A 14459-nucleotide genomic window follows, 5' to 3' on the forward strand; every position below is an offset into this window, starting at 1 on the left:
AAAAAAAAAAAAAAAAAAAAAAAAAAAAAGAATTATAAGAAGCCAACAGAGATGTCTGAGAAATTTCAGGGCCCAAGATAAGTAAACATCAACTATCTTGGTCTGATAATTCCTCTTAACATCTAAAACATTACTAGAGTGTCTCCATTATTTAGCAGACCAGCCTACTTAGCCCAACTAAGTACAGGCTTTCAACCAGGAGCATTTCCAAAGTCAGACCACTGAGCAAGCTTCCTTAGCTAAGTCTGAAGACTGCTGTGGTGTCTCTCTAGCTATGGCTCTAGAGCATAAGAGGTGCCCAAGACTGCAGAGGTCTAAACAGTGCACTGGTAAGGGCAGAAGTGGAGAGGAACTATGAAGAGGTGTTGCATAATGGCACATACCTGTAACCCTAGCAGAATGGAACATTTAGATCTCCAGACCAGTCTGAGTTACTTACTTATCTCAACGAGACCCACAACATATGTTCTTAAAGAGTGAAAACTATGAAGTCTTTATAGATAGCATGAGAATCTGTCAATATTTTATTAAATGTTGACATACAGAATTTCTGTTTCTTGTTAAATTCAGTCCCAAATATAAATGTTAAATTTAAAATAAATGTCTCTGAAAGGTTCGACTGGGGGAGGGTATAGGAAACTTTAGGGAATAGCATTTGAAAAGTAAATAAAGAAAATATCTAGTAAAAAAAAAAAAAAAGAAAGAAAGAAAGAAAGGTTCGACTAAGGAAGTAAACTGACTTAAACCTTGACTCTTGGAACCTGGAGACACAGACAGAGCACCCTCCTTGTATCACATGTCTCAGATTAATTAGTAGAGAAGCTCTAAGACATGCCAACAGGAGTAGACAAAGGAGCCACAAAGCCTATGCTCTTAAGCCAAAGGATAGTCTCAGGTAAAGGAAGATGGAAAACTTAAACAATTGTCCTAACACCACAGTCCCTTTCTCAGTGATGTCAAAATACAAATCAGGAACTTCATTTCTACCTCTACTCCAACAACAATCAGCTGGGAGCCTCATTCCGGCAATTACTGGGTGGGGAACTCATAACTACAGCAGTAACAAGTTCTTAGACGTGAGACATCGACATTTCCTGTCATTTAGCAGTCAGAAAGACCCTGATCTACTTTGCTTAGAAACTTAAGGGGCCAGGAGAGGTGGTGTATGCTTTCTTCCTAGCACTGGGAGGCAGAAGCAAGAGGATCACTGAGTTCCAGGCCAGTCAGAGATACACAGTGAGACCCTACCTCAAATAAATATATAAATAAATAGATAGATAGATAGATAGATAGATAGATAGATAAAATAAGATAAATTCTCATAACTTCTTGACTTATACTAGCACCAATATATTATAGCTGTTAGGACTACCAGATAGGGCTAGGTTGGGGCATGAATGCCTTTAATCCCAGCAGTTTGGTAAAAGAAGCAGATAGATATTTGAGTTCCAGGCCAGCCTGGTCTAGAAAGCAAGTTCCGGACAGTCAGGGTTAAACAGAGAAACCCTGTCTCAAAAAAACACAAAACAACAACAACAAAATTCCCTAATTTGGTAAAAGGCTTAAGCATACAGATTCAAGATGACAAGCAGACCCTAAAGCTAAGCACTATAGAGATATCAGCTTATGAAAACCTTGTGAATTACTACAATGCTTTATGCCCACAAAAATACAATTAAAAGGAAGAGAAGGCCTAAGGAGATTGCTTAAGTGGGTGAGTGTGCTTGCTCATGCAAGCATGAGGATTTGAGTTCAAATCCCTAGAACCTGCGCTATGGGAGGCAGAGAGCAGATGACCACTGGGGTTTGCTGTCAGTCTAGCTCCTGGTCCAGTGTGAGAGAGCTTGTCTCAAGGGAATAGGAAAACAATAAAATTCTCATCAGAAGCTGGAAGAACAAGAAAAACTGACACAGTTAAGGGGTCTGCAACCCTGTAGGTGGAACAATATGAACTAACCAGTACCCCCTGAGCTCGTGTCTCTAGCTGCATATGTAGCAGAAGATGGCCTAGTCGGCCATCACTGGGAAGAGAGGCTCCTTGGTCTTGCAAACTTTATATGACCCAGCACAAGGGAATGCCAGGGCCAAGAAGGGGGAGTGGGTGGGTAGGGGAGCAGGGTGGGGGGAGAGAACTTTCAGGATAGCATTTGAAATGTAAATAAAGAAAATCCCTAATAAAATTTTTTTTTAATTTTTTAATTAAAAAAATTTAAAAAAAAAAACAAAAACAACTGACACAATTTCAAATACTAAAGGAATAGAACTGTCAATCTGAAATCACCAAACAAAAGCTGCCAAGAAAGCTTAGCCCTTTGATAAAGGTGCTTGCTCCCAAGTCTGACAACCCAGACTGGATCCTGAAGATCTGTGTTGGATCTCTTTAGAAATGCAGTGACTTTCTAAAGTTGTCCTCTGACTATACACACACACACACACACACACACACACACACACAGTGCCAGGTATGGTGAGGCATGCCTGCAAATCCCAGTATTTAGTAAGCTGAGCAGGAGGATAGCCATGGATTCAAGGCCAGCCTGGGCTGTACGTGTGTATGCTAACGTAATCCAAAGGAAGTCAGCAGAAAGAAAAGAGAAATGACATTAGGAAAAAATTAGCAACATGGAAGATTAAAATTTTAACACATCACTATAAATCCTAACACATCGTCAGAAGCCCAATAGGCAGGTAGATAAAACAGAATAAAGTATTTGTTGGTCTACGAGAGTATCATTTCCAAGACAGCAACACTGAAAGTCAGGTTGAAAACACACATTTCATGGAAATATTAACCATATTTCCAAGAATAGCCCCATTATTATTTGATAAAATAAACGGACTAGAAAAGGCAATTACCAGCAACTGAAAGGCACATAAATAATGAGAAGATCAATCTACCAAAGAGATAAGCAAGACTAAATGTGTAGATACTGAGAAAGAAAATAGGGGCCTGAAAGATGGACCAGTGTCACCAAACCTGATCACCTGCGATCAATCCCCAGAACCCACAGGGTGAAAGATGAGAACCAGAGCTCCCAAAGTTGCCCTGTGATATCTACACAAGCACTGTCACACGTGCACATCTCCCTACCTAAAAATAAACATAACCTTTTAAAGTAAAGGAAAAAAAAGACAGAAAGCTGCATAATATGTGATACAAAGTGACAAGGACAGAAAAAGATAATAAGTCGTAATGCCACCTACTAATCTACCTGGTTCCACCTTCAAGGGCAAGGCTAGAGGATCAGACAAACAGGGAAACTCCAACGGTGTTCTCTGCTCAATGTCAGAGCACAGGATACACAGACACAAGTAGGGCAAGTGTAAGGGCAAATGAAATCCACAGAAAAGCTGGGGGGGAAAATGTCCTTCTGTTTTTAGTTATGCGCTTCTACTTACGGTCACGAAGCCCAGTTGCACATTCGCAATAGCTTCACTATATACAGATAACACTTACATACGTAGAGACCTCAATCGAAGACTGGTTGACCCCACTGACCCCACTTGGGCCTGTAGAGGTGTTCCTTGAGTGACCTTTTGACGTCAAGGGTCTAAAACTCCACCCTCCAATGATGCTTAACGCCGCCATTTTCTGATCTTACAGTCAGGAAGTTGGGTTACGCATGCGCACAACACCTAGCCCGTCACTTCTCATTACCTTTAATCCCCTTTTCCACACCTCACCCTGCTCCTTCACCGTGGAGATACTCCTATGCCCTACCCTCGGCTCTCCTGTCTTAACACTGGTATCCACGTGAGGATTCTTGCTCAACTTGTCATTTCAGAGACTGGCACACTGCTCGGTGGGCAAAAGAAACATGATCTGGTAACTCATGCGAGGGCACAGCGGCAGGCTTCCCAGTCACTCTGCGGATAACTCACATCTGTCACACACTCTCGCGAGGAAAGCGGTCCGTGGATGGTGTTTCTAGGGAAACCAGTGTCACCTTGGCCGACAGCCTGCTTTACCTCATCCCGGCAGGTGGGGCTGCCGCAGGCACCAAGGTCAGCGCCGTGACCGGGCGCGGCGAACACGGGGACGGCGGCCTGCTGGGGCCAGAGCACGCAGGACAAAAGAACGCGCGCGGGCTGGAGCAAGCAACCGGCCCACGTGACACGCCTCGACCTTGGGGCTCTCCCGGGCCGCCGGGCCACCTACTCCCTAGCCCGCCGCCTTAGCGGCTCCGCCGCCGGAGCCAATAGCGCTCGGCCCCGCGACCCCCGGCGCGCGTCCGCGTCCGCCAATCTCCGCCCGCCTGTCCGACCCTGCCACGCCATTGGCTAGAACGCCTGTCCGTCAGGTCTCGTCCCCCGCCCACCATCGCCGCCCTCCGCCAGCCCGGCTCTGTCCGGCTTCACGCCCGTCACTCAGGCACTCCGGCTGCAAGGACGCATAGGCCTCACCCTCGGCCGCGAGCTCCGGGTGTCAAGCGCCGAGCCTCCCAGCCCTGGACGGAGCCCGTCTGCGGCACACGGTTACCTGTCTCCCGTTCAGCTCCACCCGAGTGAGGCGCCGACACCCCACTCCGGGCTCCAAACTCTCAGCCCCGCCCCGGCGTGTGGCGTCAACGCGTAGCCCGGCCCCAGAGGAGCGGCCTGCACGACAGGCTGTGGGCGTGGCGTGACGTCATAGAATTGGGTTTCAGTCGCTCGCTCGGGCTTCGCGCCAATGCAGAACTCTGCATCTGGCCAAAGCCAGCCTGTTGCTCACTGCCTTTCGGCTGTCATTAGAAGTTACACGGGAGACGCTTCCGAAGCTTGTTAAGAACCTGATACATTCAGGGCGTGGGATGCGGTCTGATAATTGCGGTGTTTGGCGGGCCGAAGCAGGAGTGTTGTGACTTTGAGGCCCACGGACTTTGTATCCAAAACAAGCTGCCCTAAATAATAGTTGGGTTGGTAAAATGTATCACAGCACAAAACAATTTGAATAACATGAATGGCTATTTTGAACACTTGTTTTGCACCAGTCTTTTTTTTTTTTTTTAAGATTTATTTATTTGTTGTATGTAAGTACACTGTAGCTGTCTTCAGACACTCCAGAAGAGGGCATCAGATTTCATTATGGATATTTGTGAGCCACCATGTGGTTGCTGGAACTTGAACTCAGGACCTTTGGAAGAGTAGTCGGTGCTCTTAACCACTGAGCCATCTCGCCAGCCCTTGCAGCAGTCTTTATGAAGATTAGTTAGCGAGATCTAGTGTATAGTAACATGTGACTTGGGTGTTCCTACTAGTATTCTGACAGGAAGCTGTGCTGGGATCCCCCTGGATCATCCTGGCCCCAGGGCTTGCTCGAAACAGACAAAATCCTCTAGTTAACCTGTTACACTTCACTAATATGAAATGTTCCCCAGAGCCTGGCTGTGGGAGTGCACACCTTAAATCCCAGCACTCAGGAGGCAGAGGCAGGCTCATCTCTGAATTTGAGGCCAGCCTGGTCTACAGAGAGAGTTTCAGGGTCACACAGAGAAACCCTGTCTTGGGAAACAAACGAAATAAAAAACCAAAAATATTCAGCCGGGTTTTGCGGTACACACCTGCAATTTCAGAACGGAGAAAAACTGGCCAATGAGAGGTCAAGACAGACTACATAGAGTTCTTGTGGGCAGCCTGGGTTACATAGTTGGGTCAGGTCTCAAAAAGGAGGGTGGTTCATTTCATACTCACGTCTTTTGTTGTCGTTTGAGACAATGGCCTGTAGCTGAGGCTGGCTTCAAATTCATAATGTAGACTGGCCTGGCTCTCCTGTTTCTTTTACCTCCATATACCAGGTGCTAGGACTGTAGCTATAAGTCCCCATGCCAGCTTCATGCTCATGGGCTTTAACTCTCCTCTTGTTTCTCTTTTTTTTTTTTTTAGCAGAGTACAGTTTTGTTTTGTTTTTTAAGATTTATTTATTTACTATATGTAAGTACACTGTAGCTGTCTTCAGACACTCCAGAAGAGGGCGTCAGATCTTGTTACGGATGGTTATGAGCCACCATGTGGTTGCTGGGATTTGAACTCCAGACCTTCAGAAGAGCAGTCAGGTGCTCTTACCCACTGAGCCATCTCACCAGCCCCAGAGTACAGTTTTTGATGGACAGTAATACAGACTGTCAGTTTATCCTTGCTATGTATGGCAAATGGCACCAGTGCTGGGTGAGCTGGCTGGGGAGTCCTTGTGCTCTACTGAAATAGAAGTCACAAATAGTCACAAGTATGCCAGAAGCTCTTCAAGCTTTGGTAACAGTGACAGGCCACAGTACAAGGGCAGAAGCACCAGAAATGGTACACATGAGTTGTCCTCCCGTGGACTTCCTCGCCCTAAGAAGCCTAATGGCTAAGAAGCCAAGATTCCTCAGCCATTAGTTAGAACTTGCTATTGCAGCTTCAATGTGGCCTAGGTACTCAAATTCCTCTATCCAGATTGCATAAAGAGTTAGGGGCTAGAGAGATGACTCAGCAGTTAAGAGCACTGACTGCTCTTCCAGAGGTCCTGAGTTCAATTCCCAGCAACCACATGGTGGCTCACAACCGTCTGTAATGGGATCCGTGTCCTCTTCTGGTGTGCACAAAGACAATGACAGTGTACTACTCATAAACATAAATAAATAAATCTTTTTTAAAAAAAAGTTACAGAGACGTGTCAAGTCTTTGTGGCTGAGGGTCTTATAGCCCACACTGTAATACTGGCTGTTACTGAGGGCTAAGGAATCCTGCTTTCCTATGCCTACACAAAAGGCTTTCTTTGTGTTATAGCCTCAGCCCAGAAATAGTCAAAAAAGGACCACTCAAGAGAATCCTCTTAAAATCTGGCCTGACCAAGCAATTGTTTCCAATACCTTTAATCTCAGTACTCAAGAGGCAGGGACAGGTGATCTCTGAGTTGGAGGCCAGCCTGATCTGTAGATTGAGTTCCAGAACAGCCAGAGCTACACAGAAACCCTGGGTCTTATTTAGGGTTTCCGTTGCTGTGAAGAGACACCATGACCAAGGCAACTCTTATAAAGGACACATTTAGTTGGGGCTGGGTTACAGGTTTAGAGGTTCAGTCTGTTTATCATCATGGCAGGAAGCAGGGCAGCATCCAAGCAGACATGGGGCTAGAATAGCCTGAAGTTCTACATCTTGATCTAAAGGCAGCCAAGAGAAGATTGTCTTCTAGGCAGCTAGGAGGAGGGTCTCAAAATCCACCCCTATAGTGACACACTTCCTCCAATAAGGCCATACCTCCTAATAGTGCCACTCCCTGGGCCAAGCATATTCAAACCACCACACCCTGTCTTAAAAAAACAAACAAAAAAAACAACAAACAAATACATAAAATAAACCTGGGCCTGCTGTTGCAACACCAGGGCAGCATCTCCCAGTGACCTTGGAAAGGGAACTTGGGCATCCTGCTTAAGCCATATAAAGGGACTGTTTCGTCCAATCCCAGCCACGCTTCTTAGCACCACGGAACTAGTGTTTTGAACCACTCATTGCTTTGCCTCCCTAGCACCGGCAAGCAGTCCTTCCACTGGGCCACCAGAGAAAGTGCTCCCCATCTGACCTACTTGGAAGTGGTTGTACAGTCATTTAGGGTTCAGTAAGGTTTATGATTGCAAAGCATGTGGTACCCACTGTTTCAAACAGCCCTGCCTGCCTCCGAACCTTCTCAGGTCAGGACAATCAGCTTGGATCATTGTTTAGTTTTCTCAGGGTAACCATGGAGTGTTTCAGGTGGCTGGTACTGATAAGCAGTGCTAGGGGTGGTGGCTGAGTTGGTAAAGCGCTTGCTGCACGAATGTGAGGACCTGAGCTCAGATCCTTAGCATCCACATAGAAAAGTGGCTGTGCTCCCTCCTGTCTGCAGCACTAACATCACAAAGGCCGAATCAGAGGATCCAGAGAGCTCCCTGGTCAGCCAGTTTAGCCAGTCAGCGGGTGCTGGTTTCAGTGAGAGATCCTATTTCAAAAGATAAGGTGGGGGTAAATGAGGAAGACAGCCAACAGCAGTCTCTAGCTTCCAGAGTGTCATACAAACATACAGGCACGCACACACATATGACACAGATACACAGACTGTCCTGAAGGCTACTGTTGTCAAGTACCCTTTCAAGTATTTCTCCTCCCCCCCCAGCCTCTCCCCCCACTTTTTTTTCCACTTGTATATATTCTATTCCAGGCTCCTGTCAGAATTCAAAGTTTGTAGTAGTTGTCCTTGCTTTGTTGACTTGTAGGAGTTATTTACATGCTTTGGATATTTAAACCCTGCCAGATATGTGATTTGCAAATATTTCTCACTCCCACCCCCATTTTGTACATTGTCTTCATTTTCTTGATAATGTTCTTTAAAAACAAAACTAGGGGAGGTTTTTTTTGTGTTTTTTACCTGTTTATTTGTTCTTTGAAAGCAGGGCTTAACTATAAAGATGGCCTAGACTGGTCTTGAACTCCAGACCCTTCTGACCTCTGACTTTTTACATTGAGATGGGTCCTACTTTTTAACCTAAGCTGTCCTTCAACTCCTGACATAAGTCATCCTCCTGTCTTCCAAATAGCTGGCACTACATGCATATGCTGTCACACCTGTTTAGTTTTAAAACCATTTGTTCTTTTTCTTTTTTTAAGATTTTATTTATTTTACAATACACTGTAGGTGTCTTCGGATACACAAGAATCTGTTACAGATGCTTGTGAGCCACCGTGTGGTTGCTAGGAATTGAACTCAAGACCTCTGGAAGAGCAGTCAGTGCTCTTAACCACTGAGCCATCTCTCCAGCCCCAAACTGTTTGTTCTTACAGCTTTGACTTAGTCAGTCTGGGAGAGAGGTGAGCCTTGGATTAATTTGCTTTCTATTGCTATAATAAACACCATAACCAAAGAGAAACAGAAAAAGAAACAATTTATTTTATTTCACAGCTTTTGAAGGGAATTCAGAATAGAACCTCAAGGCAGATGTGTGAAGGCAGAAACTGACGCAGAGACCAGAGAAATGCTCCTTATTGTCTTGTTCCCCATGGCTTGCTCAGACTGCTTTCTTACATAACACCTGCTCAGGAGTGGCACCACCCACAGTGGCAGGAACCCTCTCACGTCAATCATAACTCAAGAAAATGTCCCATAGGCCAATCTGATGGCGGCAATTTCTCAATTGAGATTCTCTCTTCTAGAATGGTTCTAGCTTGTATCAAGTTGACAAAAATATAACTCACACAGCCCACACCTAGAAGAAGTCTCTGGACTTCTTGGTGGGGAAGCAGAGCTCTCCTGACACTGAAAAACTCACTGGGCAGTTGGAGCTCCACAAAGAGAGTGGAACTATTTGACAGTAGCCAGTGGAAGTCTCCTCTGCCTTCACAATGTGAACAGGTTATCCTGGCAATTTTCACTGTGCAGTAGCTGTGGGGACAAAGTTGCCAGTGCTGGTTCAGGAGGCAGTACAGCCATCTCACCTGTCCAGGTTCTATGCCTACAAAGAGCATTCTTCAACACCTGCTCATAAGGATATAATTTTCCTCAAAGACTCCATTCTTGACCAAGATACCAAGTTCTAGAGGCCTAAAAACTCTCAATAAAGAACTATGTAAATTTGGGAATGTGTGGAAAGTTCTCAACTCCTTGAAGGGCATCTTTCCATGTTTGTTGCTACCCACAAAAAAAAAATGTTATTTATTTATTTACTTATTTTATACATAGAAAGGCTTTATTTGTAGGGGAACACAAATTTAACCAAAAAGTCAAGTCCTGTGCGATCATCTGACTCCTCCTTTCAGTCTTTCTTTCCTGCTACAAGAGGCAGAAGAAGAGGAGGGAGAAGGGGGATGGGCACATGGACAGGGACACAGGCACAGATAGATAGAATCAGCTGCGGGAGCTATGTAGCTCCAGACAGCAGAAACAGCCACAGCAGCAGGCATGCTGGCAAGCCTGCAACCCTCTGGAAGATGGCATCTTCAATGCTCTCCCATTCAGTTCACTATGGCTTATTGCTGTTCATCATCTCCCTTGATCCCAGCTGTCTAGCATCTCTGATATCTTTGGTCTTGGAAGAGAAGTTGTCCCCAAGGGCAGCCAGCAGGCAAGAGGCCATGTATCACATGTCCGTCAGCTGAGGCTGACACAAAGTCTGAGGTGTAGGGAAGCAGAAAAAAGCTTTTTTGTAATGTTGCTCATGTAACATCTAAGAATTCATTGACAAATCTAAAGTCATGGAGACTTTTATTATGTCTTTTTCTAAGAGCTTTGTGATTTTTTAGCTCATATTTAGATTGTTTGTCTGTCTGTTCACTTGTTTTATTTGTTTGTTGAGACAACATTTCAGTCTTTTCCAGGCTGTCTCCAAACTTGAGACATCAAGTTCCTCCGCCTTCTGAGTAGCTGAGACGACAGGCTTATGTCCATTTTGAGTTAAGTTTCCATAAGATCCGCACAGGGTCCAACTTCACTCTTTTGCATATGGAACTCCAGCTACCTCTGTGCTGTTTGTTAAGATGATTCTTCCCCTCACTGAGTGGACGTGCCACTCTTCATGTTACACAAGGCTTCTTGCAGGTCAGACAAATTTGAGGATTGGATTCCCACTTCTCAAAAGATTCTTAGAACTTGACAGGAAGGAACTGTGTTGACTCTATAGATGACTTGGGGTAGTATTGACATCTTTTTTTTTTAATCTCTGATGACTACTTTTTTGAAGCAGGGTCTCGCTGCATAGCTCTGGGGACCTGGAACTCACCGTGTAAAGCAGGCCCAGTCTTGAACTCAGAGATTCACCTACCTCTGGCTGACTCTGCCTCCCAAGGGCTAGACTCAAACACCTGTATCACCAGACCCAGATTTGTAAAAACCTTTACCCCAAGATGCTTTCCTGTTTCCAGCAGACTTACAGATGGAAGCTCTCTTCGTTCTCCTTTTGGGCTGATTTTTATTTGTGTATTGATTTTGGAGTATAAATGTGTGTCTTGAAACTGAACTTAACAGTTTTAACAGGTTTTGTTTTTGGGTTTTTTTGGGGTGGGGGTGGGGGTGGGGGGTGTTTTTTTTCCTTCAAGACAGGGTTTCTCTGTATAGCCCTGCCTGTCCTGGAACTCACTTTGTAGACCAGGTTGGCCTCGAACTCAGAAATCCGCCTGCCTCTGCCTCCCAAGTGCTGGGATTAAAGGCATGCGCCACCACGCCCGGCGGTTTTTTGTTTTTTGTTTTTTTAATTCTTGAATTTAGTATATATAGGATGATACCATCTGTGAATAGAAATAGTTTCTTTTCCAGTTTGGATGCCTTCTGTTCTTGCCTCTTACCTAATTGTTCTGACCAGAGCACCCATACAGTACCAAGCAGCAGTGAAGTGGGGTGCTTGCCTTGTTTCTAGTTATAGGAGAAGGACTTTCATTATCTCAGCTGGAGTTTGCTTTCTCTGGGGTCTTCATGAATGCCTTTTAAGAAAACTTCTGGGTGCCAGGCATGAAACAGGAGTTAAAGAAAACAAAACAAAATAGGAAAAACTAAAGAAACGTGGAGCTGGGGAATCCCCTTACCTGGAATTCAGTTTAGGTTTCCTTCTGACCAAAAAAAAAAAAAACTTCAATATAACTGATAAAAACCAAAATTGCCTACATTAAATGTGCCTTTCTCTTACCCCAAATACATACATCTTAGATAAGTGTTAAAAACAACAGGCTAGGGGCTAGAGAGAAAGTTCAGAAGTTAGGAGTACCTGATGCTTGTTGGGAATTGGTTCTAATGCTTTGCCTTTTGTTTTGTTTTTTGTTTTTTGTTTTGTTTTGGTTTTGTTTTGTTTTTTGAGACAGTGTTTCTCTGTATAGCCCTGGCTGTCCTGGAACTCACTCTGTAGACCAGGCTGGCCTCGAACTCAGAAATCCCCCTGCCTCTGCCTCCTGAGTACTGGGATTAAAGGCATGTGCCACCACACCCGGCTCTAATAATTTGTCTTAATTCGGCTCCCAAAAGCCACTCTTGCAGACCTCAGAGTCCCTGCCCTCAGCTTGCTTCATCTGGTAATAAAGAATTGTTGCACATCAAGTGCTGCAGGAGAGAAAGCATCTAACTATGTAGGTGGAAAGGGAATGAGGCCCTGGGGGGAGGGAGGTGCTGCCCAGAAGGTGACATGACATGGCAATGACTAAGCCAGCTCCATCAGTCAACAGGGTCTTGAGGGAGGGCTTGAGGATTAAAGAAAGACAACATTAAAGAGAGGCCCCTTGGTCTTGCAAACTTTATATGCCCCATAGAGGGGAACGCCAGGGCCAAGAAGTGGGAGTGGGTGGATAGGGGAGCAGGGTGGGGGGAGGGTACAGGGGACATTTGGGATAGCATTTGAAATGTAAGTGAAGAAAATATCTAATAAAATAATTAAAAAGAAATAAATAAAAAGAAAGACAACATTATAATGTGACTCCAGCCAGTGTTGAACCTGAAGCAACTTAATTTTTTTCCCAGACTGCTTTTATACCATTTTAGGTACATTCGAAGATTAGAGTTAATTCTTCGATCAAAGACAAAGTCATCAAGGAAGGCAATAAGCAAAGTCCCACAGTGCCTTGGGACTTACCATGATGACCAAGGTGAAAGGAATATCACACATTCCTCAGCTCTATTTACCTTAAGCCTACTTCTTTGTCCTAGCCCAATGTCAAATTCTTGCCAAATTCCTAGAAGCATCATCAAGGGCTCTCTACTGAGCAGCAAAGATAAAATATAAATTTAGAAGGTGTTAAGCTAGGAATACCGGAGGGAGGCTGAGGGGAAGTTTACAAATGTCGTTATTTAGCCAGTCAAGGCATATCAAAGTTAGCTGGCATGTCTTTCATTCTTGAATCCAGAGAGCTCTTGGGGCTTGGGACTCACCAGGAGCCAAAGTGGTGGTTGGACTAATTTGCCACCACAAGAGTTTTTGTAGAGAAACCAGGTTCCATTCCCACATCCACGGCTGCCACCACAGCCTCACAAACCACCTGTAGCTCCATCTCCAGAAGACTGCACACTATCTTCTGGTCTCCACATGCACCTCACTCCCATGGTATGTGTAAGGACAAGCAGGCAAATAAATAAGGACATAGTCATTAAGCCTCTCACCAGCATGCCTGGCCAAATGTGAACTGAACACGGACACCACGGATGGACACGCCAAAGTGGTGGAGAAAAGCCCTCGAGGCCTCAACTCTGTACAAAAAGCTACAGGCAATGGAGAAACTGTTATCCTCAGGGAAGAGTGTGAGCACCAGGATACTCCAAACCCAGCCTAACCATGTGACCCTTGACCTGCGTTGCCAGGACAACAACCTTCAATCCCACAATCTACTTGGGTCAGTTCCCAGACCTCACTGGTGTGACATCATTTTCTGTATAAAATAGGAAGCCACCCCCTCCTCTCTCTCCCTCTCCCTCTCTCCCTCTCTCCCCTCTTCTCTACCCTTCTACCCGCTTCACCACTCCCCTATTCCCGCATAATAAACCTCTCCCTCGTGGAACACCTTGGCCTGGTCTGCTGCTTGGTTTATCCGCTGAAAATATAAAATTGGTGCTGAAACCCACGAATGATTGATTAAGAGGGAAAAAATCAGCAGCCACACCAGCGCCTGGTGTGCCCTAGGGGCACTCAGTGGATGCAGTGGCGGGTACTGAACATGACATCCACAGTAAGATTCCCACAGCCTTGAAGCTCTCTCTGGCACAGTGGCTCGACTCGAAACTCCCCTTTCCCCTCTCTGAGCCAGAACTCTTGGTGACCCCACCTCCTGCTGGGGTTTTAAATCCCAATCAGAGGGGATCAACCACCATTAAGCCTTTGTCCCCATTCTCGAGTTGCCTGAGAAATGACTGGGGCTCACGCAAAGGCCAGGGGGGGAGGAGTGCCATTTCCACCATGTGACCCACCACTGTCCCGGGGCACAGAAACTTTAAACTAAGTCAGCTGTGCCATTCCCATGTGCCTTATAGGCCGGGCTTCCACACTCCCATTTTACAGGTTTGCTAAAAACTCTCATGCAGACACGGGCACACTATGGGCAGGGCCTGTCGGCAGGGAGTAGCCTCCAGTTCATGGAACAGAGCCTGGCCAGCTCTGCCCAAGGACTAAGAGGCTAGACCCAGCCAACATAGCAGAGACGCTGCCCATGATCTTGCTCTTGGAAGCTGCTCTTTCCGTACAGGCCCCCAGCGGGCCAGGCCCCCAACAGGTTGGTTGAAATCCCTGGCCAGGGTGGAGCACTTCCCACAGTAAGTCCGGAACTTACTAGGTAGCCACTAGAGGTCCTCGTGACGACTTGGGCACTCTAGCCTGGCTGATTTCCTTTTTGGTTTCTGAGTTGTTCTCTGGGATGCCAGTAAGAACAACTGGAACCTCCAGAGCATGGGCAACCACGTGTCCTCAGAGAAAACCTTGAGTCCTTAAAGTTCACGCCTGCTTTAAAGGCATCAAAATTAATATCTCTTTGCAATAAAGTCTGGACTCAGTACTCACTAGATAATGGTT

The 14459-nt window shown here is 45.6% G+C and overlaps 1 protein-coding gene across 8 annotated transcripts in view; it reads right to left on the bottom strand.

Annotated features, from left to right (window-relative positions):
• The window catches only part of Ogdh (oxoglutarate dehydrogenase), a 66467-nt gene extending 61897 nt beyond the window's left edge, over positions 1-4570 (bottom strand). Inside the window, exon 1 of one of the 8 annotated variants that reach the window (XM_021211147.2) lies at positions 4481-4570. The gene's annotated coding sequence lies outside the window, so the exon portion shown is untranslated. Of the gene's footprint in view, positions 1-3212; positions 3294-3399; positions 3493-3882; positions 4117-4404 lie in introns of those variants that run through there. The other 7 variants (XM_029545333.1, XM_021211145.2, XM_029545329.1 and 4 more) reach the window with 7 other exon arrangements.
• Between the last annotated feature and the right edge of the window lie 9889 nt (positions 4571-14459).

The sequence above is a fragment of the Mus pahari genome, chromosome 13, assembly GCF_900095145.1.
Source record: "Mus pahari chromosome 13, PAHARI_EIJ_v1.1, whole genome shotgun sequence".
In the NCBI taxonomy this organism is placed as follows: domain Eukaryota; kingdom Metazoa; phylum Chordata; class Mammalia; order Rodentia; family Muridae; genus Mus; species Mus pahari.